Raw genomic sequence first — 25,006 nt, 5'->3', positions numbered from 1 at the left:
AGGTTTGTTTACACTTACCTCTCTCCGTTCTTTATCTCTGTGACCCGATCGTGAAACACAGGCGGCGATCGGGTCCGCGGGTCCCACGGGCGTGGTCACGAAGCTTCGGACTGGGCCGCAAGCGTGCCGACGGCAAATATGTTAATTGTTGTTCTGCGAGCTGGTCGGTAAGTAGGCTTGGTTATTCCCTGGGCATTCCCCAGGTTTTTTTGTTATCTACTTTACAGGATTGCAGGAAAACTTAGAACACAAAAGTAGAAATTCCCAGAACATGTGAGTAGAACCCCCAGGGGTTAACTTCTTATGGCCTAGGTCACATATATCATTTACCTGCTAAGACAAAAAAAAATCCTGTAACCAGAGTGAACCTCATGTCACATGGATGTCCTGACTCTGCTTTCAAAGTTATGTCATTATTCCAGAAGTGGGTCACGTACAGATAATGCATAGCTTGATCCAGATGGCACTATTGTACAAATGATCACCTTACAACTGCTCATAACAGCATTTGCAAATCACAATAGGGTAATTATAAAAAAATACAATAAAATAAAAAGCGCTTGGTTGATATGACTAACATAAACTGTAGAAATTAAATGTATAAGAAATACACTGTGGATTTATTATAGCCATATTTGTGTTTCTCCTTATGACTGCCAGGCTTGCACTGACCTTTAAAGTGATACTAAAGTCTTGCTTTTTTTTTTTTCTTTAAAAGTAACAAACATGTTATACTTACCTGTCCTGTGTACTGGTTTTGCATCTCAGGTCCCTCTTCTGTGCTCCTGGCTCCTCCCTCCTGTTGAGTGCCCCCACAGTAAGCAGCTTGCTATGGGGGCAACCGAGCCGCTGCTCCCTGTATTTTTTCAGACATAGAGCCGCGATTTGGCCCTGCCCCCCCTCTCTGCTGATTGGCTAACTGATTTTGATTGACAGTAGTGGGAGCCAATGGCGCCATTGCTGTGTCTCAGCTAATCAGGAGGGAGATGACCGAGGCATTCGTGTAACATCACTGGAAAGAGATAGGGCTCAGGTAGGTATTAGGGGGGACTGAGGGGAGGCTGCTGCACACAGAATGCATTAAAGGGGTTGTAAAAGTTTGTTTCTTATTTTCTAAATAGGTTCCTTTAACCGCTTAAGCCCCGGACCTTTAGGCAGCTAAATGCCCAAGCCAGGTTTTGCAATTCGGCACTGCGTCGCTTTAACAGACAATTGCGCGGTCGTGCGACGTGGCTCCCAAACAAAATTGGCGTCCTTTTTTCCCCACAAATAGAGTTTTCTTTTGGTGGTATTTGATCACCTCTGCGGTTTTTATTTTTTGCGCTATAAACAAAAATATCCCCCAAAAACATATATAATTTTTTTTTCCTCAGTTTAGACCGATACGTATTCTTCTACATATTTTTGTTAAAAAAAATCGCAATAAGCATTTATCGGTTGGTTTGCGCAAAATTTATAGCGTTTACACAATAGGGGATATTTTTATTGCATTTTTATTAATAATTTTTTATTTACTACTAATGGCGGCGATCAGCGTTTTTTTTTGTGACTGCGACATTATGGCGGACACTTCGGACAATTTTGACACATTTTTGGGACCATTGTCATTTTCACAGCAAAAAATGCATTTGAATTGCATTCTTTATTGTGAAAATGACAGTTGCAGTTTGGGAGTTAACCACAGGGGGCTCCGAAGCAGTTAGGCTTCACCTAGTGTGTGTTTACACCTGTAGGGGGGTGTGGCTGTAGGTCTGACATCATCGATCGAGTCTCCCTATAAAAGGGATCACTCGATCGATGCAGCCGCCACAGTGAAGCACGGGGGAAGCCGTGTTTACATACGGCTCTCCCCGTTCTTCAGCTCCGGGGAGCGATCGCGAGTGGCGGCTAGAAACGAATAGCCGCGCCCTCGTCCTGGATCGCTCCCCGCGGGTTTCCGACCGCCACATGTACCGGGGGGGGGGTCCCAAACGGACCCCCGACCCGCGGAAAGGCGGGACGTACCTGTACGCCCATGTGCCTGTACGTGCCATTTTGTGGACGTAAATGTACATGCGGCGGTCGGGAACCAGTTAAGCTAGTGCATTGTTGGTTCACTTACCTTTTACTTCGATTTCCCTTCTAAACTTTTTTTTTCTTTGTTTTCTTTGTCTGAATTTTTTACTTCCTGTTCCTCCTCAGTAAGCTGTTCTGCCTGACTAACCACCGCTCAGATGATGGAGAAACAGGAAGTGAGAAATTCAGACAAAGAAAAAAAACATTTAGAAGGGAAATCAAAGGAAAAGTTAAGTGAACCAACAATGCACTAGCTTAAAGGAACCTATTTAGAAATAAAAAAACCTTTACAACCCCTTTAAGATTTAAAAGAAATCTGCCTTTACAACCACTTTAACTTATGGCATCAGGGGTTCAATGAAGTATAATTTACAAATAAAGTAATGTCAATTAAGGGGGTGCTAACTTTAGAAATATTATTTTCTTCCTGAGCCTAGGTTCACACTACTGCGATGCAATGTATTGCGAATTTGATCCATTTTTTGTCCTGTGTGAGGTGCGAATTTGCCTTGCGTTTTGAGGTGGACAGGTGCGAATTTACCCCAAATTTTAGGAGGCAGACAGTGAACAATTTGCAGAGATGTGAACTGTGTGCTGCGAGTTTACTGCAGCAAGTTCAATTGAAGACTTCGAAGATAAAATTGGCACTGCACCATAGTAATTTGCATCGCACCCACAGTCAACGCGCACAGGACCTTTTTTCTCCCAAGAAGCTGAGAAGCTGCTGTAGAAGCTGAGGTAGCAGCCATGTCCAATTTGGTTTGGGGGTCGAGGAAATTATTTCTGTTGTTTTACTGTTCATAACCACAGTGTTTTAATGAATCCTTCATTGGAAAGAGAAGTCATACACCTTGTACCACATAGGGGTATATATGGGGTAGGGGTATGACATAGGGGTTTATTTACTAAACCGAGAGAGGGCAAAATTAGTCACCATTCTGCAGAGAAAACTTCCAGCTTCCAGGTTTCATTGCTAAAGCTTAAAGGAGTTGTAAATAAAAAAAATGTTTTTGCTGAAATGACTGTTTACAGGGTATAGAGATATAATAGTTTATTGATTCCTTTTAAAAATGATTAAAATAGATAAAAATCAATCATATAATGTACCTGCAGTTTCGAGTTTTGTTTTTGCATGTTGTTTCCTGCTTCTGTGATGTACAGAGCCACAGAGCCAATACAGGGCAGTGATGGTTTGGAAAACGAAACTGATTGGTGCTGAGGGGTTTTAGACACACAGTAATCACACCTCCTTGATTAGTGACCACAGTGAGAAAGCTCCCAGTACTGTGGTTATCAGGAAACAGACAACCAGGAAGTGTGGAGATCAGGGAAGAATTACAGCAACTTGAGAGCAAAAACGAACAATGAGGACATGAAAACAGCACTGCATTAAAGGGTCACTAAAGGAAAAAAATGTTTTTGCTGAAATGACTGTTTACAGGGTATAGAGACATAAAAGTTAACTGATTCCTTTTAAAAATGATTAAAAATAGATACAATTCAATCATATAATGTGCCTACAGTTTCACTTTTGTTTTTAAACTGGTTTCATGTTTCTGTGAACTAAAGAGACCCACAGAACAAAAACAAACAAATCCAGGGCAGTGTTTTGTTTTTAAAATGAATCTGATTGGTTCTGTTAAGTTTTAGACACACAGTAATGACAGCTTAGACCACAGTGAAAAGCTCCCAGTACGATGGTTATAAGGAAACAGGCAACCAGGAAGTGTGGAGATCACAGCAGTTTTACAGCAACATCAAAGCAAAAACGAGCAATGAGGACATGAAACCAGTACTGCAGTAAGGTAAAGGAAGCTATTTAGCTAAAAAAAAAAATCCTTTAGTGATCCTTTAAGGTAAAGGAAGCTATTAAGATAAAAAAAAATCCTTTACAAACCCTTTAATGAAACAGGGTAGAAGCTGATTGGTTTCTCTGCAGAATGGTGACAAATGTTGCCCTCTCTAGCTTTAGTAAATAAACCCCATACACTGAGCATTTATTGAATATTAAATAGGATAAAACGTCCATGCACATAAACAAAACGAAAGTTTACATTTAGTACAGGGGTTTAAAAGTTGCTGAAGAATTCTGTTTGTCTTTAGGCCCCTTTCACACATGTGCGACTTGGGACTGCAAAGTTGCATGACAAACCGTACCCCATGATTTCCAATGAGTACCAATTATATTTGTGCGACTTCAAGTCACAGTGACTTCAAAGTAGTCCCTGCACTACTTTGCTCTGACTTTGCTGCAACTTGAGGTCCATAGACCTCAAATATACACAGGCATAAAGTAGGGACATCTCTCTAATGGGGGTAGATGCAGCAATAAAAACCAGGCAGGTGTTCTAATCCCACTCTATTAAAAAAAATGAAAAAAGGCATTCCTTTGGCTATAGCTGAAGTAGTTTTTGGCCACTGTCTATATATTTAGACAAATTAAAGGAAAAAAAAAAAGGTCAATGAATGGGATCACTAAAGGAAATTTTTTTTTTTTTGCTGAAATGACTGTTTACAGGGTATAGAGACATAATAGTTAACTGATTCCTTTTAAAAATTATTACAAATTGATTAAAAATAGATTAAATTCAATCATATAATGTGCCTGTAGTTTCACTTTCGTTTTTAAACTGGTTTCATGTTTCTGTGAAGTAAAGAGACCCACAGAACAAAAACAAACAAATCCAGGGCAGTGTTTTGTTTTTTAAAATGAATCTGATTGGTTCTGTTAAGTTTTAGACACACAGTAATGACAGCTTAGACCATCGTGAAAAGCTCCCAGTATGATGGTTATAAGGAAACAGGCAACCAGGAAGTGTGGAGATCACAGCAGTTTTACAGCAACATCAAAGCAAAAACGTGCAATGAGGACATGAAACCAGGACTGGTTTAGTGATCCTTTATTAATTTCTATTTGCTCACCAGATATTGTAATTCCACATCTGCAATGCCACCTTCTGGTCAATCAAGGTAGGACAGTTCTTCCAGATATGACAACACCTAAGTCAAACTATGTAACTGTCTAAAGGCAAGTAAGCATACCTCCCAACATTTTGAGATGGGAATGAGGGATAAGGACACACCCCCTTAAAGGAGAGTTAAACAAAATAAAAGGTTAATTAAATCCACAAGTGCTTTATTTACCACTACTATTCCTTTATACTGGTTTGTAAAATGTAACAATGCAGCAATTTAGAAATTGGATGAAAGGTTTAGCACTGGGAAATACTTTTTGAAAGATAAAAAATGCATTTTATATACAACTATATAGATCAGACCAAAATGAGGGGGAAAGAGGGACATTGCTTCAAATGAGGGACAGTCCCTCGAAGTCAGGGACAGTTGGGGGCTATGAGTAAGTACTGTCGCAGACAATTCACAATATCCAATCAAATGCACATTTGCACTGGGATATGACTGTGGACGAATGGAAATTGTATTGGTTTCTATAATGTCAACTACATAGATTTTATCTCAGGCCCTTTATGTGCATAATGTGAAAAAGAGATTAACAGTAGCCTGTAAAGTTACCTTACCTTCATCGAGCTTTGCTCAGCGCTATTAGAGGACCCCTCCCATCTGCCAATTGCAGTAGCAATAGTCTCCCTGTGGGTATGTGTGATTAGATGTCTATATGAACCATAGGTATGCGCAGCCTATTGCATTAGGGTGTGCCCCCCAAAGCTCAAACACATATGCGTATGTGTGTGTATATATATATATATATATATATAGCAATGGACAGTGCGTCAGTAGGACAGAGGTAGGTGTCAATAGTTTATTTTAATATTTTTTTTATTTTTGCTCTTTTACAATTTTATTTAATTTTTTTTACATTTTTAAGAGCCCGCTTTGGTGAAATATCAGGGGTCTAAACAGACCCCTGATGTCTCACTTTTGAGACAGAGAAAGGGACTGAGGACAGAGATTCCCAAGTCTCTTTCTCTGCAGCCAAGCAGCAGGGGGAATCTGCGCAGTAAAGGGTGATTAGGGTGTGCCCAGGCACGCCTATGATATGAACCCAGTATAAAGGGTCTGAATGGGCCTATTCAAGAACTTTGCACTGAGATCAGCCCGAATGAAGCCTTTATGGAGATGGGGCTTGGGCAAGATCTTAAAAAGTCATCTATGGAAGCACTTAGAAAGGTGGTACTCTTAATAGGTTCTAAACCACATGGTCCAAAGCATACCTGCAAAAACGATTTTATGTTTACATGGCAACTTCTCAAAAATGACTGACAACTCAAACTCAAAAAGGAAACATCACAATATTAAACTGACAATGATGACTGTCTATAGCAGTCTTCTTCGGACTCCCTTCTCCTGAGCCTCCAGCCACCTGCAGATCCCTTAACTTCCCACAGTGCATCCCAGCTCTCATAGTACCCCACAATCTCCCACAGCGCCCTCAGGCCCCCTTAAAGTCCTCAGCCTACACAGTGCCTCCCAGGGTGCCCTCAACATTCAACAGTGTCCCACAGTGCCCCCCAGCTTCCTCCAGAAATCTCATCTCCTACAGGGCCACCAGGTCCACCAAATCTACTACAGTAATATTAAAATTTACTTAAATATTACAAATTCTGCACTTAGGTAAGGGCTTGGTTGCAGACTCCCCTATAGAGCGCCACAATTAGGGGCTCTAGTAAGTGTAAAGAGTGTGTATAAAATAGGGAAAATTTGGAAAATGGTGCTACCTATGAACTGAGGAGTAATCTAGCAAGTCGGTCTTCACCGGTGAACGTGCTCAGAATTAGTAACACCCGTGATTGGGCCACTAGTTAGAATATCCCAGGGGAACGAAATTATGGAACCCTATCTAGGAAGCCGGATGCTTTCAACAATAGCCACATGCAGACCTTAAAATATCCTAACTTAACCATAAGGGTTTAATATGGTGACTAAACTCCTGTAATAAACAGTATACAAAAAAAATTATATCAAAGATATGTAAACCAATAAAACTTAGTGTTGTATGATTCCTATCAAAAGGATAAGTGCATCCTCACATGTAGTGATTCCTAAATGAGAAAGGTTATACAGATTCAGGTCAAAATAATTTTTCTATGTGATCCAAAATCCTCAGATGAAGTTCTTAAGTTGCTGACACCAGTGGGTGTCCTAGATAAACCATAAAGGGTTAGATGTGCTCCTATTATGAGCACTGTGCAAAAAAAAGAATATATCATGCATGATTATAAAGACACAAAATTCATATAAGTTTCATGAAAAAATAAATGATAAATAAAAAGTAAAGTTCACGTAGAAAAAAAGTCCAAGAGTGTATCACACAATATTCCTGTGACAGGTGCAGAAATTTCCAAAGTGGCTTGTGCTCGCTGTAATTGCTGAGGATTTTGACAAATTGCCAGGGGGAAGATACCTAGCGGCAGTGTCGCCTATGTGTCATCAGCCTTATGCCGCATACACACCATCACTTTATGTGATGAAAAAAAACGACATTTTCTGTGAAGTAAAAAACAACATTTTTGAAACTTCAATTTTCAAAGACGAAGTTGCCTACACACCATCGTTTTTTCACAATGCTCTAGCAAAGCGAGGTTACGTTCACCACTTTTTTCCATTGAAGCTCGCTTCATAACTAGCTTCTGGGCATGCGCAGGTGTAAAAACGTCGTTTGAAACGTCGTTTTTTGCTACACACGGTCAATTTCTGTGAAGTAAAAACGACGTTTTGAAAAACGACACATAAAATTGAAGCATGCTTCAATTTTTTTTGTCGTTTTTCACAAGACATAAAACAACGCTTTCCCCCACACACGGTCATTTAAAGTGACGTTTTTAAAAACGTCGTTTTTTTTCATCACATAAAGTGATGGTGTGTACGCGGCATTAGACTGCCATATGGACATAGATGGGGTGTGTGTGTGTAGCCCCCTGCAAGTTCCAACTTTCAAAAATGTTAAACATGCACAGACGTTTGAGGCCTTGTACAAACGACTGAACATGTCCGCTGAAACTGGTCTGCGGACAGTTTTCCAGCCTCGCGGACAGGTTTCCAGCAGACAAACGTTTCTTAGCATGCTAAGAAACTTGTCCGCTGGAAACATGTCCGTCGGACATGTCCGATGGTTAGTATGACTCATCGGACATGTCCGCTGGTTATGACATATAACCAGCAGCCCGAAATCCCGCGCATGCGTCGAATTGATTCGACGCATGCGTGGAAGCATTGAACTTGCGTGTTAGAGAACGTAGGTGTCTTATACGTCACGCGTTCTCTGTCCGCAGGGATTTTGGTCTGATGGTGTGTACACACATCAGACCAAAAGCTCCCAGCAGACATGTCCGATGAAAACGGTCCGCGGACCGTTTTCATCGGACACGTCTGCTCGTGTGTACAAGGCCTTAGAGGCCTGTGATAGCGGGACGGGGTGCACAGCAGGCACCTTAGATCAGTGTTCCTCAACCTGCAAGGCACCCTTTAAAAATTATGGACAGTATTGAGGCACCCTTTAGGCTGGGTTCACACCATCGCTGCATGTGGCTGCCAGCATTGGTTCAGTGTGTCCTGGTTCAGGTCCAATTTCAGCCCAAATTTTGGGCTGACTTCGACCTGAAATGGATCAAAAGACACTCAGGGCACCTGTGCAAATTCACAACGGAGCCGCATCGGAGATATGTGAACCGGCTCTATAGAGAGCCGGTCAAAATCTCCTGTGTTTCCAAATTAGATGCAGGGAAGCCACATCCAATTCGCAATGGTGTGAACCCAGCCTTTAAAATATTGGACAGTCTCGAGGCACCCCATTCTAAAATGTAAAAGCTATTCTAATAGTTTTACATAATGCAGAAACATCCACAAGTCCAAGTATGACACCCAACGTTAGAGGTGATTTAGACCCTTTCACACGGGGGCGCATTGCAGGCACTATAACTCTAAAAATAGCGCCTGCAGAGCGCCCTGAAAGCCCCGAGGGCTTTCACACTGGAGCGGTACGCTAGCAGGACGGTATAGCATTGGAGCGGTGTGTATACCGCTCCTCCACTGCTCCTGCCCATTGAAATCAAGCAGCACTTTGCGGTGGTTTAAAACCCTTTCTCGGCCTGCTAGCGAGGGTTAAAAGCACCCCGCTAGCGGCCAAATACCCTTGCAAATACGACGATAAAGCGCCGCTATACCGCCGACGCCCCAGTGTGAAAGGGGCCTTATTTTGCAAACCGGTACTGACTAGTATTCCAATGTTTCTCTCCATCACTCCGCTAATTTGACCCCCAACGCTGATGGAGGCGAGGGTCATACAAGGATGCTATGCAGATGACTGACATCCTCCTCATCATATAATAATACCTTTGGTTGTTAGAATGCTGGCAGCTAGAAGGTTGTAATGGTGTGCAAGAATGAAAACTAACCAACAATTTGTAACTAAAAAGGCAGCCTTCATCCACACGCCAGCTTGTACGCAATTTTTGGGCAATTTTTAGGCATTTTGCCAAGGCACCCCTGAAGAAACCTTAAGGCGCCTTGATTGAAAAAGACTGCCTAAAGCCTCATACACACAACCGGACTTCCATCTAACTTTTCCGTGGATTTTTGTCCGAAGAGCGATGACCGTGAACTTGTTCTGCATACACACGGCAGGACTTTTTCAGCCATCTTTCACCAAATCATTGTCAGAAATTCCGACAACAATTGTCCGATAGAGCATACAGACGGTCGGATTGTCCGATAAAACACGTCCGTCAGACCATTGTTGTCGGAAAATCCGATCGTGTGTACGGGCCTTTAGACGAGCAAATCTGCAGAGAGAAGAGACTTCTTTTTCATTTCCAATACTTTTGCAGAAATCTGTGGAAACTGCACGTAGTTAGAGCTCTTGTCACTCATCTGTGCCTGGATCCTACAGATAATGATTCAATATGGTGCCACTGCGCCCACTGTGAATTCTGTGTTCTCCTGTAACATTGCGTAGGACTCAGAGGAAACATGTTCCTTTATCTCGTAAGAAAACTGCTGCATTATCGAGCTCTCATTTCTTGATGATCCCTTTGGTGGATAATTTCAAAACAAAGTGCTTATGTATCTTTAACCGCCTGGGGCCCGCGCTATAGCCGAATGAAGGCTACAGCGCAGACCTGAAAATCCAAGTGGACGTCAATTGACGTCCGCCCCTTTTGGCGTTCCCGGCGCGCGCTCCCGAGCGCGCAGCGGGGAAACTCTGTGTTGGCCGTGTCCCTTGGACACAGCCAATCACAGATCGCGGCGAACGGCCAATCAGAGTGGCCGTTTGCTAGGCGATCTGTGCGGCCAATGAGAGGTGATCTCAAATGTAAACATTTGAGATCATCTCTCATTGCAGGCTCACACAGAGACAGCGTCCTGTCTCTGGAGAAAAGACCGATCTGTGTCCCTTGTACATAGGAACACAGATCGGTCACCTCCCCCCCAGTCACACCCCCACCTACAGTTAGAACACTATATAGGGAACATATTTAACCCCTTCCTCACCCCCTAGTGTTAACCCCTTCAATGCCAGTCACATTTATACAGTAATTAGTGCATATTTATAGCACTGATCGCAGTAAAAATGTGAATGGCGCCAAAAATGTGTCCGATGTGTCCGCCATAATGTCGCCGTCCCAATAAAAATCGCAGATCGCCGCCATTACTAGTAAAAAAATAAAAATAAAAAATAAAACAATTCTGTCCCCTATTTTGTAGGCGCTATAACTTTTGCGCAAACCAGTCGCTTATTGCGATTTTTTTTTTTTACCAAAAATATGTAGAATACTTATCGGCCTAAACTGAGAATTTTTTTTTTTAATTGGGCTATTTATTATAGCAACAAGTAAAAAATATTGTATTTTTTTTCAAAATTGTCGCACTTTTTTGTTTATAGCGCAAAAAATAAAAACCGCACAGGCGATCAAATACCACCAAAAAAAAGCTCTACTTGTGGGGAAAAAAGGACGTCAATTTTGTTTGGGAGCCACGTGGCACGGCCGCGCAATTGTCAGTTAAAGCGACGCAGTGCCGGAAGCTGAAATTTCACCTGGGCAGAAGGGGGTATATGTGCCCAGTAAGCAAGTGGTTAAATTTCAAAGGTGACATCAAGGTTTTCCACCATTGCTTAGCACAACCAAGTACACACCACTTCCATAGAATTCATAGACACATCCGTCATAACAACATGATATACTGTATGATCTAATCATCATTTCCAGTTAAAGTGACATGTTCGCAGCATAGTAGTAACACTGGTGTGTGATATTTGAGAAGTGGAAAATGAGGGTGTGATACGAAATTAACAGATCTCACAATTAAGATTCATTACCCTCCATGGGATATACAGTAATGTGGCTTGTCAAGAGTAAGCGTTTTTCTATAAACAGCCGCCTTTGTCTTGGAACTTCTGTACAACGATTGACCAAACCACATACAGTAAACAAACCGCACTTCACTGCTGCCAACATTGTGACATTGAAAAGATCGACTGACGCAGGAATCAGAGCTATCTTTATTGTTCAATTATTTCACTTGGGCTTTATCCAGCAATGGTCAATGCTTTTCATGCACACATCAATAATGTGTAATGATAACACAAGTTTACAAAGAAGCATTTCCTCTAAAGACTTGTACACAGTATGATAAGCTCTAGAAATGAGACTAAGTGCCAGAACTCAAGGTGATCAAACACATATTTATAAGGCATTTATTATTGTGTATTGTATACCTAGAGATGTGATTTCTGCTAGCATCATACTTTATAAGGATGTGAAACAGCCAGGTTCGTAGGTGTTTGCTATTAACTGCTTGCCGACCAGCCGCCCCCGTTTTACGGCGGCAGGTCGGCTCTGCTGGGCGAGAGCACGTAGCTATACGTCACCTCGCCCAGCAGCCAATAGGGGCGCGCGCGCCGCTGGAGGTGCACGCGCCCCCGCTCGTCCCTGACTCCCGTGCGCGTGCCCGGTGGTCGCGATCGCTTGTTACAGAGCGAGGACCGGGAGCTGTGTGTGTAAACACAGCTCCCGGTCCTGTCAGGCCTCGTACACATGACCGAACATGTCTGCTGAAACTGGTCCGCTGACCAGTTTCAGCAGACATGTTCGGTCGTCTGTACGGCCGACCGGACAAATGTCCGGCGGATTGGACAGGTTTCCAGCGGACAAATGTTTCTTAGCATGCTAAGAAACATGTCCGCTGGAACCATGTCCGTCGGACCGAAATCTCCGAGCGGACATGTCCGGCGGAACGTTTTCATCGGACTGTCCGCTGGTGTGTACGAGGCCTCAGGGGAGAAATGCCTGACCGTCTGTTCATACAATGTATAAACAGTGAACAGTCATTTCCCCTAGTGAGGCCACCCCCCCTACAGTTAGAACACACCCAGTGAACATACTCAACCCCTTCCCCGCCCCCTAGTGTTAACTCCTTCCCTGCCAGTGGCATTTTTATAGTAATCAATGCATTTTTATAGCACTGATCACTATAAAAATGCCAATGGTCCCAAAAATGTGTCAAAAGTGTGCGAAGTGGCCGCCATAATGTCGCAGTACCGGAAAAAAAATCGCTGATCGCCGCCATTACTAGTAAAAAAAAAATATTAATAAAAATGCCATAAAACTATCCCCTATTTTGTAAACGCTATAACTTTTGCGCAAACCAATCAATAAACGCTTATTGCGATTTTTTTTAAGAAAAATATGTAGAAGAATACGTATCGGCCTAAACTGAGGGAAACATATTTTTTTATATATATTTTTGGGGGATATTTATTATGGTAAAAAGTAAAAAATATTAATTTTTTTCAAAATTGTCGCTCTACTTTTGTTTATAGCGCAAAGTCTAAAAACCACAGAGGTGATCAAATACCATCAAAAGAAAGCTCTATTTGTGGCAAAAAAAAGACGCCAATTTTGTTTGGGAGCCACGTCGCACGACCGTGCAAATGTCAGTTAAAACGACGCAGTGCCGAATCGCAAAAAGTGCTCTGGTCTTTGACCAGCGATATGGTCCTGGGTTTAAGTGGTTAAAAGAGATGTATAGGTTGTTGTTTTTTTTTTAAAATCATACTTACATAGGTGGATTCAGCATTGGTCTGTGTCTTCGGGGGCTATGGGGGTACCTAAGCAGGCTCACTCACAAGTACATCTACACACAGAGCCACGGATCGGCCCTGCCCCTCTCTCTCCTCAGTGGCTCACTGGCTGTGATTGACAGTGGCTCCTGCTGCTGTCTCAGCCAATGAGGAGGGAAAGTCTCTGGAGAACCCAGGCTCACATGCACAGAGCTGGAGGAAGATCAGGCTCAGGTAAGTATTGGGGGAGCTGCTGCACAGAGAAGGTTTTTTACCTTCATGGTAAATAAAAAACGTTACACTTTTGGAACAACTTTCAAGTGGAGGTAAAGGCTACTTATCAAAAAGGCTTACAATCCCTTGTTCCCGCTTGCTCCCACTTATGTTGTATAGAGTTGGTAAACAATCTGTGCAAGTACATTAGTTCAATCCGGTCTGACCAGAGCACCTTCTTCCACATGTTCTCTGTGTCTCCCACGTGTCTTCTCACAAACTGCAAATAGGACTTCTTGTGGCTTTCTTCTTGCCACTCTTCCATGAAGACCAGATATGTGGAGTGGATGACTAATGCCGCTTACACGCGACCGTTATTCTTGTCATGCAAAAAAAAAAATTCTCAATGTGATTTGTCGTGATTTCTCTCAAGCCTGCCTTGCATACACACGTTCGTGAAAAAAAAATGCTTGAGCAAAGCGCGGTGACGTACATCACGTACGACGGCACTATAATGGGGAAGTTACATTTGAATGGTGCCACCCTTTGGGCTGCTTTTGCTAATTTCCCCGTCTAATTTCCCCTTGCTTCTGAGCATGCACCTTTTTTTCCCCCTCGTTAAAGCGTCTGTAGCATATTTGGCAAAGTACAGAGTCACAGTATATATTAAGTAACATGCAAAGGGCATATTAATGAGAGGGCACACCCAGGCACTGCCCAGGGGCCCTAGCTGCATGAGGGGCCTCTGCAGCCTATTTGGCAAGGAAAGAATCACAGTATATATAAAACAATATGCAGAGTGGTTGGAGGGAAGCGTTAGAATGGCAAAGGTGTTTTTATTACAAATTATGTGAGCAGACTGCAGTTCCTCTTTAACCACTTAAGCCCCGGACCATTTTGTTGCTAAATGACCGGGCCACTTTTTGCGATTCGGCACTGCGTCGCTTTAACTGATAATTTCGATGTGGCTCCCAAACAAAATGTATGTCTTTTTTTTCCCACAAATAGAGTTTTCTTTTGGTGGTATTTGATCATCTCTGCGTTTTTTATTTTTTGCGCTATAAACAAAAATAGAGCGACAATTTTGAAAAAAAACAATATTTTTTACTTTTTTCTATAATAAAGATCCTTAAAAATATATAAAATGTTTTTTTTTTCCTCGGTTTAGGCGATACGTATTCTTCTACATATTTTTGGTAAAAAAAAAATCGCAATAAGCGTTTATTGATCGGTTTTCGCAAAAGTAATAGCGTTTACAAAAAGGGGATAGTCTTATTGCATTTTTATTATAATTTTTTTTTTACTAGTAATGGCGGTGATCAGGGATTTTTATCGGTACTGCGACATTATGGCGGACACATCAGACACTTTTGACACATTTTTGGGACCATTGTCATTTTTACAGCGATCAGTGCTATAAAAATGCACTGATTACAGTGAAAATGACACTGGCAGTGAAGGGGTTAACCACTAGGTGGCGCTGTAGGGGTTAAGTGTGCCCTAGTGAGTGTTTCTTACTGTAGGGGGGATGGGCTGTGTGTGACAAGACAGTCATCATGGCCAGGGCCATCTTAATAGTATCATGGGCCCCTGGGCAAAGTAATGCTCTGGCCCCTCTACACACTAGATATCCCCCAGCACTCTGACCCCTCTACACCCCAGATATCCCCCCAGCACTCTGACCCCTCTACACCCCAGATATCCCCCCAGCACTCTGACCCCTCTACACCCCAGATATCCCCCCAGCACTCTGACCCCTCTACACCCTAGCTATTCCCCCCAGCACTGTATCCATACACCATAAGATACCCCTTGTATTGTGCCCCCACTACATCCCTGATACCCCCTACACATCCCTGATACCTCTAGCACTATAGCCACCCAAGCTACCCCAAGCATTGGTATCCCCTATACACCCCAGATCCCCCCTCAGCATTGTTTTTCCCCATGCACCCTTATTATCCCCCAGCACCATTATTCCATCCATGTAGTACCCCCTTTTCCAGTGGAGATACAGTGCATGTAAACCTTTGGCTCTGTGCCCACCTCCAGCACTAAACTCACCTATACCAATCAAGCAGGCAGAAGGAGGGGCGGAGGAGGGAGCATCCCTCTGTGCATTCCAAGCTTATAATCAAATAGTGCTGGACAGCTGGGCTCACCATGACACCATCCACAATGCTACTTCCGCAGGTGGGCTCTCAGTGCTGCCGACTCAGCAGCTCCCACTCCAGCTCCTACCCCGCAGGCTTCACGTCCCGAGCATTCAAGCTGCATGGGGCGGGGTCAGAGCATCACTGGCACCCCGCCCTGCCCCTCCCTGCTGGCTGTGAAATAATAGGTATCGTTCTGCATAGCGCACCACTGCCAGCCTGCCTCCCCTGTGTATCAATCAATCTCAGTGCCATCATGGGGCCCCCAATTTTGGGGCAGCGTGGACTCAAAGACCATCAGCTTTGGGAAAAGTACAGGGGCCCCCCATGCAGCTGGGGTCCCTGGGCAGTGCCCTCTCATTAGGACAGCCATGATCACGGCTTCCGGTTATAAGAAGCGGTGATCACTGTCATTGTCACTAGGTAGAGCGGGGAGATGCTTGTTTACGTTGGCAACTCCCCGCTCTATCTCTCCGTGAGACGATCGCAGGTATCCCCACAGCGATCGAGTCCACGGGACCTGCAGTCGGGTTCGCGGAGCTCGCGGCTTCCTTAAAGCGGAAGTAAACCCATCGATCTAACAGTTTCAAAAAGCAGTTACATTTCCGGCATGCCGGGATTGCTAACTGTCACATTGGTTGTGCTCTCAACCAAACTGTCAAACCATCCAATGGCTGGTGCCATAACTGATCACATGTGCAGCATCATGGCAGTTGAAGATTAAACATAGGCCAAGGTGGCAGCTTCCTTGCCTGAAAATGATAGGTGGGTTTACTTACACTTTAAAGGGGACGTACATATACGTCCTTCTGCCCAGGAGTGCCATTGTGACGACGTAGATATGTGTGCGGCGGTCGGCAAGCAGTTAAGAAGAAACAACTTCCGCTTGGAAAATTAACTCACTACCACCCTGGCCTAGTGCTAGGTCCCAGTCTGCTAAACTACATTTCAACAATCCAAGACGATGTGATGGCACATGGACTTCCAGGTGACAGAGATTTTTTTTTTTAGAATCAAATGGTTACAAACAGCAGTATGATGTAGAGAGCCTTGGCACTTTTCACAAGAAGCGCTTAATCATAAGGCTGGCTGACAATCACAACACCGTATGTGCTAGGTACAGTTGATAATGAACAACCACAATACAGTCTATTGGTTGAAACTTGTTTAAAATATATTTTGTGCTGCCAATGTTTTTTGAAAATGAGTATTCCTACAAACCGTCCACTTATGCCCTGTACACACGATCGGATTTCTGATGGAATTTAATACGATGGATTTTTTCGTTGGATATCTGATGAAGCTGACTTTCATCAGTCTTGCATACACACTATGGGCCAGATTCACATAGGAGAGCGTATCTTTATTCGGGCGTAGCGTATCCTATTTACGCTACGCCTCCGCAACTTAGACAGGCAAGTGCAGTATTCACAAATCATTTGCTCCGTAAGTTGCGGCGGCGTAGCGTAAATGGGCCGGCGTAAGCCTGCGTAATTCAAATTTGGAAGAGGTGGGCGTGTTGCATTCAAATGAGCCGTGACTCCACGTAATTGACGCGCCTAACAAACGGCGCATGCGTGCGCATGCTCAGTATCATGTCAAATTTACGCCCTAAGATTCGCCAGGCCCAATGCCTGTGACGTGAACGTAACCTACGCACAGCCCCATTCACGTACGACTTACATAAACGACTTAAAAAGATACGCTTGCCGACGTCCATACTTTGCATTGGCTGCGCCTCATATAGCAGGGGTAACTTTACGCCGGACGTAAGCCTAACGTAAACGGAGTAGCGGGCGCAAGTACGTTCGTGAATCGGCGTATCTACCTAATTTACATATTCAACGCGTAAATCTACAGAAGCGCCCCTTGCGGCCAGCGTAAATATGCACCCAAGATACGACGGCGTAGGAGACTTACGCCGCTCGTATCTTGGCCAAATCTATGCTTAACTGATTCTAAGAATCAGGCGCATAGATACGACGGCTCGCATTCGGACTTACGACGGCGTACGTGGAGATATGCCGTCGTAAGTCCTTTGAGAATCTGGCCCTATCAGACTAAATTCCGACCGTGCCAAAACGCGGTGACGTAAAACACTATGACAAGCCGAAAAAAGTACAATGCTTCCGAGCATGCCTCGACTTGATTCTGATGGAGTTCCACACAGACGATCGGAATTTCCTATTGTTTTTTTTATCCATAGGAAAAATTTAAAACATGTTCTATTTTTTTACACCGATGTTTTTTTTTCATCGGACAAACCGATCGTGTGTACACGGCTTTAGAGTACAGAGAAATGACAACCTAAAAGTTATCTGCTGATGATCAATTACAACTCTGCAAATCACATAAACCAACTGCAAAATATTTTATAGCATTCTTTCACTTCTGATCCTTCTAATAAAGAATTCTTATTAAATCTTCTTCAAATGATTTCAAAATTCATACCAGGCCTTAGGCAGGGGCTTTCTGTCCCAGTTAGTCTGCAGATTAAACTATAAAATAAGCAAGGACAGACATGGGAACATTTCTCAGGCATGAAAAAATCACTATAGAAAAGAAAGAAACTACAATACATGGTATTACAACTAAAGACAAATATTAGCCAAAATTCTGACACAGTGAAACCGCCTAATATAAACTGTATACATTAAAACCAAGAAAATCATTATAATAATGTATCTGCTGCAAAAAATCAAAAGCCAGCAGCTACATATACTGCAGCTGCTGGCTTTTAATAATAGGACACCAGGGGTCAAGTCCTGGGGAAAAAAGTGTGGGAACTCCCACCCAAGATCCACTCCCCCACCAAAAAAGAAAATTATACGCTCATATGCATAATTACTAAACCGCATGTTTTTTTTTGATCCACTGTACCTTAGTAATCCTTTATATTACTGGCCGCTTCCTGTATATGGATTAATCAGGTAGTGTGCGGGTATTCCGTCACTTACTCGACGCCGCAATGTCTCCTGGGAGCTTTTGTCATTGTTCCCAGGAGACATTGCAGAGGTCTGCCGCGAGTTATCGTGGGATTTAGAAAGAACTTTAAGCAAGTTCCACACACACTACCCGATGAATCCATATACAGGAAGTGGCCAGTAACATAAAGGATTACTAAGGTTCACCGGCCTCTGACAGTGACTCGAGCTGAGCATCGCCGCTTAGTGAAGGATTGGCTCGGGCGGCTCGGCTGCTCTCGGCTGCTCTAGTTCTGCAAAGGGAACTGCGTTCCTGCTGTGAAAAAAGTGCCGGAACTCCGTTCCCACGCGTTCCTGCAGGACTTGAGCCATGTAGGACACTTATCTGTCCTGGTGTCCAGCGATGTCGGCATCGCAGATGATGTTTCCATCAGCTGTTGGGTGCTGCCCAGTGATGTATTCAGGTTTTGTGCTGCCCTAGGCCTGACTAAACTCATGCTACCCGCCGCCATTGCGGGCAAGGGAACCTGGCATTAGAACCGCGGCATTAGATTTTTATATAAAGTAGCCATGTGCCGTTCAAAGTCCAATTTCTTAGCGCAGTTAGTTTCCATTTACAATTATCGGGACGTTGGCACATTTCTACCTGTGCATCCACAGTGTCACCCTGTGAGGATGCACATTTAAAGCGGAGGTTCACCCTAATAACATGTATATCTGACCAACTTCCTTACATTTGCAACAAGTATAGTCCGCAATTATTATTTTTTTATGCTTTACGTACCTTGTAATCCATCTTTTCAATCTACTTCTGCCCGCGGGAGTAGGCGTTTCTATGCCTAGGGGGATTGTCATCTGGAAGGTCGCCCAGATGACTGACGTCTGTTCCCCCCGGCGGTTAAGGCCCCGCCCCCCGTATTGCGTAGGCACGCACGAGTTACGGGGTTTCCGAAGGAAGCCGAACATGGAGAGCGCAGGCGCCGTATAGAGCCGACTCACATCTCTGCATGTTCGGGTTCTTTCGGAAACCCTGCAACTCGTGCGCGCCTACGCAATACGGGGGCGGGGCCTTAACGTAAAGCATAAAAGGTACGTAAAGCATAAAAAAATTAAAATAAATTGCGGACTATACTTGTTACGAATGTAAGGAAGTTGGTCAGATATACATGTTATTAGGGTGATCCTCCGCTTTAAGCAATCTCCTTTACATTCACTTTAAGGCCCCATACACACCATAGAATCTATCCGCAGATAAATCCCATCAAATGGGTTTCTGCGGATAGATCCTATGGTGTGTACATGCCAACGGATATTTATCCGCAGAGAAATCTCCCCTGGGATGGATTTCCAGCAGATGGATATTTGCTGACATGCACAACAAATCCATCTGCTGGAATCCATTCCAACGGATGGATCCGCTCGTCTGTACAGACTTACCGGATCCATCCGTCCAAAGGGATTCCCCGCACGCGTCGTAATGATTTGACGCATGCGTGGAATTCCTTATATGACAGCGTCGCGCCCGTCGCCGCGTCATAATAGCGGCGACGGAGCGACACGTCATCGGCAGAGGATTTCAGCGCGGATTTCAATGCGATGGTGTGTACACGCCATCGCATAGAAATCCTCTGAAATCCTCGAGAGGATTTATCCGCGGATACGGTCCGCTGGACCGTATCTGCGGATAAATCCTCTCGTGTGTATGGGGCCTAAGGCTACTTCTTGTTCACATAAAATACCCGCAAAAAAAATAAAATAAACATTCTACTTGATTTAGACAAATCCTTATTTTTCATCATCTGAAGTCTCCTCCAGAATCTGCCATTCCTATTTAACAATCTCCCCTTGATTTCTTCCCAATGCCCTTGACTCAAGTGCTTGTTCTTGGCCCTGCTGTTGATGATATAAAGGAAATAGGTTGCTGCCATCACACCGCCCCATGCACACAAACTCCTAATCATCACCTAAAGAGACTGAAACTTCAAATAGCGCGGAATTAAGGCGCAGCGATTGGCAGAACATTTGTACAGTTCAAACCCCCGGCAGCCTGAAGCACACGGCAAATGTCTCACTTTGAATCTAGATCACACACAGCTCCAGCAATCTAATTTCAGACTTAGTTGCTAAATGTGTAACATCAGTCTCAATATTTGAAAGGTTACACAGCACAGCAGGCTTCATCAAAGTGCGCTGAACACACTACATTCCGATGGAGAACTCAATGGCCTCCCTCTTCTTCTACAAGGGCTATTAAAATTAAATGATTCTGCACACACCTTGGTCAAGAGATATGTCACACCGTATACCTAATTACCTGAGACACTCCTGCAACTCCCTCATCCAATAAATATGAGGCTTGACATGAAAATAGATCTCTTTCCCAACATGCAATCCAACCGTCCATCCCTCCTTAGCGACCATAGCGGAGTCGTGCTTTACGCATATTGATTAGACTTAGGTAGGGATTAATATTTAAAAGACACAAAACCGATATTTTTTTCTGTTTGCTATACAAGGGAGATTGTGTGTCTGTTATAGGAAACGCTGTGTAAGCTGCGCTGATGTCGCTGTAGTGGAACTACAAGTCGCAGCATGCCAAGCCAGGCTACTTTCTCTGAGAGCTGCAAGATTCCAAGCTCTGACGTCAAGACAGAAAATAACACAGGGGATCCCTGTGGATTATCAGTTTAGCGCTCCAGAAGCGACGATCTGTGGGCATTTTATACTGGAGTGAATGGCTGGGTCATTATAAGGCTTGTATTATTATTATTATTATTATACAGGATTTATATAGCGCCAACAGTTTGTGCAGAGCTGTACAACATATTAGGATAATTGGGTGGGCTGTTCTTAAAGCGGTGGTTCACCCTAAATTACAAGTTTTTACCATTAAATCCAGCATACTATCGTGAGCTACAGTATGCCTTTATTTATTTTTTTGGCGCCGTACTCACAGTTTAACCGCGTAGTGAAGTTTCAGACTCCCCGCGGGGAATGGGCGTTCCTATGCAGAGGGAAGATGATTGACGGCCGGCTATGGTGCGTCACGCTTCCCGAAAATAGCCAGAGTAGGTCTCGGCTCTTCACGGCGCTATACGGCGCCTGCGCACAGACTAGGAGCTGACTGCGCAGGCGCCGTGAAGAGCCAAGTTCTATTTCGGCCATTTTCGGGAAGCGTGACGCGCCATACCCGGCCGTCAATCATCTTCCCTCTGCATAGGAACACCCATTGCCCGCGGGGAGTCTGAAACTTTACTACGGGGGTTAAACTGTGAGTACGGCGCAAAAAAATAAAATAAAGGCATACTGTAGCTCGCGCTAGTATGCTTGATGGCATGCTAGAATTTTTTTTTTTTTTAGGGTGAACCCCCGCTTTAAAACGCAGAATAATTCTAATTTTCAATGCTGTAACTTTGACCCTCCAATCACATTAGGCAGCAATGTCAGATGTCGCACATAGGTGCTTTTTTTGGGCATCGCGTTCATGTGCCCTACATGCAACAAAGAAGCTCAAGTGTTTGTTAAACGACATAATATTCAAGCACAAAACTTGCTTGCTGCTTTTGGGGTGCCACTATGGTTCACCCCACTGCAGCTGCAGCATCATCTGATTTTCAGTGCGATTTTGAAGTGCGACATCACAGGGTTTTGAAGCGTATTTAATGCTTCATGCGTTTTTTGTAGGAGAATGAAATTGTATTTATACACAACTTTCATCTTGTATTATATTTTATTGTTTTGTAACTCCCTTTATATTATAAAGTGCTGTGCAAACTGTTGGCACTATATAAATCCTGTATAAAAATAATGGAAAAAAAAACTCTGCCAAAAACATACTAAAGCATATGTGCATATTCGTTTTTGATGCATTTCCATTGAAGTCTATGGGGCCAAAATCACGCTGCGTCAGCACCAAAGTAGCAAGCGTACCTTTTGCACAGGGTGCAGTTTCTCCGCATTGATGGGAAAGGGGCACCATGGAGAAAAACATGATTACTAGTGCCGTGTGATGCTACGTAATCTGAAATTGCACATGTGTGAACAGGGCTAATTACCATTCAAAATAAGAAAAAAAAATCCAAACGCGCGCCTCAGGTGCTCTTTGATGCGTTTTTGGTTTGTTGCCTATAAAAATCAAGGGGGGGGTGCGTTTTCGACAAGTGCACCAAAGATGCAGCATGCAGGACTTTTTAAACAGTTAAATAAGATTTTTAGGGGGATCCTTTTCACACACTTTTTCCGCATTGGAAAGATGTCTTTTAGCGTGACAAAAGCGCAAAAGTATGAAAGAAGCCTAAAGGAAAAGAGCAAATTGTATAAAAAATCCTGTATAATAAGAATAATAAGAGAAGAGAAAATCCTGTGATTGGTCGGTAATGAATGGCACATAATCGCAAATAATGCACATTACTTTGCGATGCATAATGCGCATGTCGTCACAGCGCGCTAATGCAAATGGGGCGTTACAATGAATATGAGCGCAAGGATTTGGGCGCAATCACCTGGTACACAAGTGGCAAGGCAGGCTTCGATTATTTGTAATTGTTACTTTGTAATACTTTTTCTATTTATAAATATTTCTATACACATGAAACAAAGTTTATGATGCAGAAGACAGACATCAGATGGAGTATACCCAGCGCAGGTGTGATGGTGCCCCATGTATCCTGGCACCCTGTGCCCATAGAACAGCCCTATGTGCTAAGCTGTGATCACACCCCAGGGGGGGGGATCTGTTCTTCTAACTGACAGATCCCATGTAGTACTTTTCTCGGTGACACTCAGTGACATGTGACAATGAAATCCCCCATCTGCTGCAGGGACAGCTCAGGAGTTGGTGTCCTCTCCCGGTACATGGATGCTCAGGGAGGGAGAAGGCTGCAGGCTGGGACAGGGAAGGCTCCTCTTACCTTTGGCTGGTCGGGTCGGGTCGGTGAGCGGCGGCTGCAGCAGTTGTCAGTGCGGAGACTCCTCCGGCAGATCGCGATCCTCCTCGGCTCCGGCTCTTTCCCTCTCTCCTCGGATCGCAATGAGAGAGCTGGGGCTGGAGTTGAGCGGCGCGCATGCGCAGTGGTACCAGGTGAGGGAGCCTGAGTACACACACAGCATCGCTGGAGCCCAGCTGGAGGTCCTGTACACAGGAAAGTTTACTGACCAATCACAGGGGTCCCCCAGGGAAGGATTTTTCTCACCTCTTATTATTACTTAAAGCAGGGGGTTCACCCCCCAAAAAAAATTTAACATGACATTCAGCCGAGTTGTCAGAAAGACAATCGGCTGTTTTTTTTTTCAGTGCAGCACATACCGTATTTTCACCGCCGCTTCCGGGTATGTAATCTGCGGGACTAAGCATTCCTAAGTGATGGACATCCTTCCGACCGGCGCATACAGTGCGTCACTAGTTGCCGAAAGAAGCCGGACTGCGAGTCGGCTCTACACGACGCCTGCGCACCGACGTTCGGCTTCTTTCGGCAACTAGTGACGCACTGTATGCGCCGTTTGGAAGGATGTCAATCACTTAGGAACGCCCAGTCCCGCAGATTACATACCCGGAAGCGGCGGTGAAAATACGGTATGTGCTGCACTGAAAGAAAAAAAAAACAGCCGATTGTCATTCTGACAACTCGGCTGAATGTCATGTTAAAAAATTTTTTTTTGGGTGAACCCCCGCTTTAAATCGTAAAGAGTCACGCTATAAATGAAATCAACATAAACATAATGTATAAATCATTAACGTGCACAGATTATTGCATTTGGATGGGCGCCCCAAAGCACGAACACACATACGTGTATATCAGCAAAGCAGTGGACGATGTCATTATAGCGCAGATTGGTGTCAGTAGGGCAGTGGACAGTGTCAGTAATTTTGTTTTTATTATTATTAATAATTTCTACAATATTTTTTTTATTATTATTTACTTATTTTTTTACAATATTATTCTTTTATGACTTTTTTTTTTCATTTTTATTTTTATTTTTAGGAGTCCCGTTATGGGGCTTTTTGGTGAAATATCAAGGGTCTAAAAACAGACCCCTGATATCTCACCTTTGAGACTGAGAAAGAAACTGAGACAATAGTATTCTTTTTTTAAATTCTTTTTTACAATGTTATTTTTTTATTATTTTTTACAATATCATTTTATTTTTATTTTTTACAATTTTATTACTTTTTTTTTATTTATTTATTTTTTTAGGAGCCCCGTTATGGGACTTTGGTGAAATATCAGACCCCTGATGTCTCACTTTTGAGACAGAGAAAGAAACTGAGACAATAGTATTATTTTTTAATTATTCTTTACAATATTATAATTTTTGTATTATTTTTTACAATATTACATTTTTTTACTATTTTCCATATTTTTTTTTAGGAGCCCCATTATGGGGCTTTGGTGAAACATCAAGGGTCTAAACAGACCCCTGATGTCTCGCTTTTGAGACAGAGAAAGAAACTGAGACGATAGTGTTCTTCTTTTATTAATTTTTACAATATTATTATTTTATTACTTTTTTTACATTTATTTTTTAGGAGCCCCAGTTATGGGGCTTTGGTAAATTATGAAGGTTCTAAACAGACCCACGATGTCTCACTTTTAAAGCGGAGCTCCACCCTAAAGTGGAACTCACGC

General features: G+C 43.4%; 1 protein-coding gene across 2 annotated transcripts in view; it reads right to left on the bottom strand.

Moving 5' to 3' along the window:
- The window catches only part of ZNF385B (zinc finger protein 385B), a 665,073-nt gene extending 641,654 nt beyond the window's left edge, over positions 1 to 23,419 (bottom strand). The window contains exon 1 of one of the 2 annotated variants that reach the window (XM_040357647.1): positions 23,291 to 23,419. The gene's annotated coding sequence lies outside the window, so the exon portion shown is untranslated. The remainder of the gene's footprint in view (positions 1 to 23,290) is intronic. The other variant, XM_040357648.1, reaches the window with a different exon arrangement.
- Between the last annotated feature and the right edge of the window lie 1,587 nt (positions 23,420 to 25,006).

This window comes from Rana temporaria, chromosome 6 (assembly GCF_905171775.1).
Source record: "Rana temporaria chromosome 6, aRanTem1.1, whole genome shotgun sequence".
Taxonomy (NCBI): domain Eukaryota; kingdom Metazoa; phylum Chordata; class Amphibia; order Anura; family Ranidae; genus Rana; species Rana temporaria.
This window is presented reverse-complemented; position numbering and strand designations above follow the sequence as displayed.